Source organism: Galeopterus variegatus, unplaced genomic scaffold (genome assembly GCF_000696425.1).
Source record: "Galeopterus variegatus unplaced genomic scaffold, G_variegatus-3.0.2 Scaffold3460, whole genome shotgun sequence".
Classification (NCBI taxonomy): Eukaryota; Metazoa; Chordata; class Mammalia; order Dermoptera; family Cynocephalidae; genus Galeopterus; species Galeopterus variegatus.
In genome coordinates, this window is record NW_007729571.1 from 5,772 (window position 1) to 10,679 (window position 4,908).

Here is a 4,908-nt window from a genome sequence, read left to right on the forward strand (position 1 = left end):
AGAGAGGGGCGGGAGGAAGTTGGGGGGTGGCGTTCTCGTTGACGGTCCCGGTCCAGTACGGGCGCGACACTGAGGGTTGCGATCTGTTGCCAGACACGAAAAAAGACAAAAAGGAAAAAAAAAATACAAAAGATCAATGAAACAGAGTTGGTTTTTCAAAAAGATAAACAAAATTGATAAACCTTTAGCTAAACTAATGAAGAAAAATAGAGAAAAGACTAAAGTAAATAAAATTAGAAATGAAAAAGGTGATATTACAACTCATACCACAGAAAAACAAAGGATCGTAGGAGACTACTACAAACAACTACATGACCTACACAGACATTTCTCAAAAGAAGACATACAAATGGCCAACAGGCACGTGAAAAAATGCTCAACATCACTAGACATCAGGGAAATGCAAATTAAAACCACAATGAGATATCATCTCACTCCCGTCAGAATGGCTATTATCAACAAGATGAAAAGTAACAAAGGCTGGCAAAGATGCAGAGAACAAGGAGCTCTCCTACATTGTTGGTAGGAGTGCCAATTGGTATAGCCGCTGTAGAAAACAGTACGGACATTCCTCAGAGAACTAAAAATAGATCTGCCTTACGACCCAGCTATCCCTCTACTGCCTATATACACAAAGGAAATGGAATCAATATATCCCAAAGACATCTGCACTCCAATGCTTACTGCAGCAGTATTCACAATAGCCAAGAGATAGAACCAATCTAAATCCCCATCAATAGATGAAAGGATTAAATACTGTGTACCTACATGATGGAATACTACTCAGCTATAAAAAGAAATGATATCCTATCATTTGAAGCAACATGGATGGAACTGGAAACTATCAAGTTAAGTGAAGTAAGTCAGGCACAGAAAGACAAATACCACATATCACTCATATGTGGAATCTTAAAAAAAAAAAAAAAAAAGCAGCTCTCATAGAAGTAGAGAACAGAATAATGGTTACCAGAGGTTGTGAGGAGGGTGGGAGGAAAAGTGATGGACTGATGGGTGCAAAACCATGCTAACTACCCTAAATCAATTGTTCTGTGTATACATGTATTAAAACAACACACTGCACCCCACAAATACGTACAAGTAAGTTTTAAAATACTTTGAATTAAAAAATAACAAATAAAAATTAAAATTACAAAATACTACTAAGAAAATAAGTGCAGATGTTCAGTAACTGAAGGACCAAAATAACTAACCCAGTTAATCTAGTCAGCATCATGGTTAATTAAGAGACTTGACTGTGCAGCAAGAATATGGATTCAATCCTGAATCAGCCACTGACGGGGATGTGATTGGATGCATCTTTTGTTTTTGTCCTATGTTTCCCCATCTGTGAAATGAGAATATCATCTATACTTACTTCAAAAAGCTGAGAACTCAATAGGTTATTATACATAAACCATTATTAACAGTGATTCCTACTGAAAGAGTGATTGATACAAAAGAAAATATAAATGAAAACATAAAAAACCACTTATGAAAGAAATTATATTTATTAGGTATTTCTGAATGGTAACAAATTGAGGGGAGAATATTGGGTGTCAGTTTCCATGGTAAAAGTAGCACCAATATCATGTTTCTCTACAAGATCTTCTGGTTCCGAATAGGAATGTCAGACAGTGGGAAGTGGTAGAATAGCCTCCAGGAATTAGGCAATGGAGATATCACCTTGTCACAAAGTATAGTCGAAATCTAAGAGACTTTCTCTCTTATCTATCATTATATATTCATTTGCTTTGCTGGATGCTGATTAACCTCCATACAGTTGATTTTCAAGCACCTGATCTTAGCCAACTCCCACATTTAGTTCACCACCTTGAATCATCTCAGTTCTTTAATTAAAGATTTAAAGAAATATTCCTTTTTCATACACATAGAGCACCTAGTTTGTATCTGACATTGACTTTGTGCACTTTCGCATCATAAAATTTTATCTCCAAACAAAGCCGTCATTTATGTACCCCCCCATATTTTTCACTGAAATAACACATGGAAGTAATCTACATTAAATATATGACCTAGATTATAATGTATGGAACGAAAAAAACAATAAAAATTAATATACAAAGCATTTTTTTCTACAGTTGAAAATGAAAAATACAATATATGGATTAATACCACAATCTGAAACTGACATTCTTATTAGCCTTTGGGAAAATGCTTTTATAATAAAATTATTTAATTATACTTACTATCTAATAAACATTTTCGCACATTAATTTTCATTGAACTACCATAAAAATACTAGGCTATTTATCTAAGCAGTATTTCAAAAACATAATCAACAATTATATTTTGAAATAGGACCTATGTGGGCAGCAGGAATAATAAAGTAGTAAGTCCCTTCTTTGTCATCACCTGGAAGCTCAAAGCACATCTGCATACCCACAGTCCAGCACTACCCGGCCATCGCCAAAATACAAGTCAATCATCTTACCTTGCTCTCTCAAGCTGTTTTTGCATCAGTTTAGGAAGTCCACCCTGCCTTCAGCAAAAAGCCTCATTATGTAAGAAACACATAACACATAATACCCACATAAGTATCCTAGGGCAGAGTGTGGAGAGAATAACTTAAATGTAAGTCATGATTATATGTTCCCCAAATTCTATGTTGATTCCACCATGGAAAAAAATTGCTTTAGAACCTTCAACCAAATGAAACTAATGGTGCATATGTTCATACCCATAAGGAAATATCCCACTGATATAAAACTATGTTGGTAGAAGGAACATGATTCGTTTATAGTTATGAAAAATGAAATAAATTTTATTAATTAAAACATGAGAACTTTGACACATTCTGATTAAAACAGCAGCAATTATAATGCCAGGTGATCAAGAACATATACTAATGCGGTTTTTTTGATTAAATTCTCTTCTCTGATAACTTCTCTCTTCAACTTAAAGAATAATTTTTCATCAATGTTGCTACACAACAGCTATTGCCATTCAACAGAGAAGGTGGTCACCGTTTCCTATGCATTATTTCTACCACATAATCAATCCTTGGGAACATGTTATTCTCCTCCATTAAGTATCCTAGTCTCCTAAGGTCTTGGATTCCTGTATTTCACAGTTGGTTAGTAAAGCATTCCTTTCCTTTATATCCCACAGTTGCTCTCTGTGTGAAATAGGGTGTCCTGAATGCAGTAAGCATGATGACTGACATAGTTTTACATTATTCTCAGCCCCTCCCAGATGCTAATTCAGGCAATATTATTTTAAAAGGCAATGTCCTTATTCTCCAGGAACAGGGAGAGGAATGAATTTCACCTAACGAAATAGGCCCTTACCTCCTACTGATTCTTTCCCATAGAACACCATGAAAGGCCTGTAAGGAAAGCATATCAACAGATTTCAAACTTCATTTTAAGAGTAAGTAATAAAATAGCTTTCTCAAGAAACCTAAAATAATGGAATAAAACATTTTACAAAGATAACTGCCCATTTGCAAACATCCTTATACCTTTTATATATGTTTCAACTTATTATTTTTTGATCGGTAAGGGGATCGCAACCCTTGGCACGGTGTCATCCACACTACACTCAGCCAGTGAGCGCACCGGCCATCCCTATATAGGATCCGAACCCGCGGCCTCGGCGCTCCCAGCACTGCACTCACCCAAATGAGTCACGGGGCCAGCCCTCAACTTATTATGATTTATAATTATTCTACAGCATGTAATATCAATGGCTAATCTCAGAGAATTAGAGACTTATTTATTACTCACATAAATTTTCTGATGTAGAATATATTGTGAGAATTCGTTAAATAATTTAACATGTCATTACATTACTAAGGATTCTTCCCAGTGCAAATTCTTTGTGAATCCTCAGAATACACCTTTGATTAGTGAACTTTCCCAGTTCACTACATATGTCTGGGTTTTATCAATATAAACCTCTAATGACAACAAAATTATAAATGTTTCAAAAAAGACTTGCTACATACATTACATGTTTGAGCTTGCTCTCCAGCATAAATCCTCTGAAGTGCCACAGTTTTGATGCATGTGTAAAAAGCCTTAGCATGTACCTTACCTTTGTATGGTTTCATCACATGTGTTTTTTTGAATTTTGAGGCCTGGGAGAAGTCTAATTCACAGGCATTATAGTTGTGCAATTGCTCTTTAGTATGTATTCTCTGATGCTAATTAACCCTTGAATTCATAATGAAGGGTTCGCTAGTGTCATAGTGTTTGTAAGGTTTCTATCAAGTATAAAATCTCTGATGTTGTGCAAGGTGTGAATTATTCCAGAAGACATTGCCTCATTGTTTACCTTTGTACGGTTTCTCTACAGTGGATTTGCTAGTCAGTACATTCATAAATTTTCTCTCCATATGGGTTATCTGATACATTTGGAGGAATGAATGCACACAAAAAGATCTGCCACTCTCATTACATTTGTTAGATTTCTCTCCAGCATGAATTCTTTGGAGAATCCTGATGTCAGACATTTGCCTTGAGGCCATGCCACATCCAATTTATTCATAAGGTTTCTCTCCACAATGGATTAATTGATGGTTAGTAAGCCTTGAACGACAACATAAGGCTTTGCCACATTCTTTACATTTATAAGGTTTCTCTCCAGTGTGAATTCTCCAAAGATATGCAAGGTAAGACTTTTGACAGAAGACTTTGCCACGTTCATTACATTTGTACAGTTTCTCTTCACTGTGGATTAACAGATGCTGTGTAAGGCTTGAACTACGAGTAAACACACTGCCACATCCATTACACTTGTAAGGTTTCTCTCCACTGTGGATTAACAGATGCTGTGTAAGGCTTGAACTACGAGTAAACACACTGCCACATCCATTACACTTGTAAGGTTTCTCTCCACTGTGGATTAACAGATGCTGTGTAAGGCTTGAACTACGAGTAAACACAC

General features: G+C 35.9%; 1 pseudogene; it reads right to left on the reverse strand.

Moving 5' to 3' along the window:
• Positions 1–4,296: 4,296 nt before the first annotated feature.
• LOC103600781 overlaps positions 4,297–4,908 on the reverse strand; it is a 2,512-nt pseudogene continuing 1,900 nt past the window's right edge.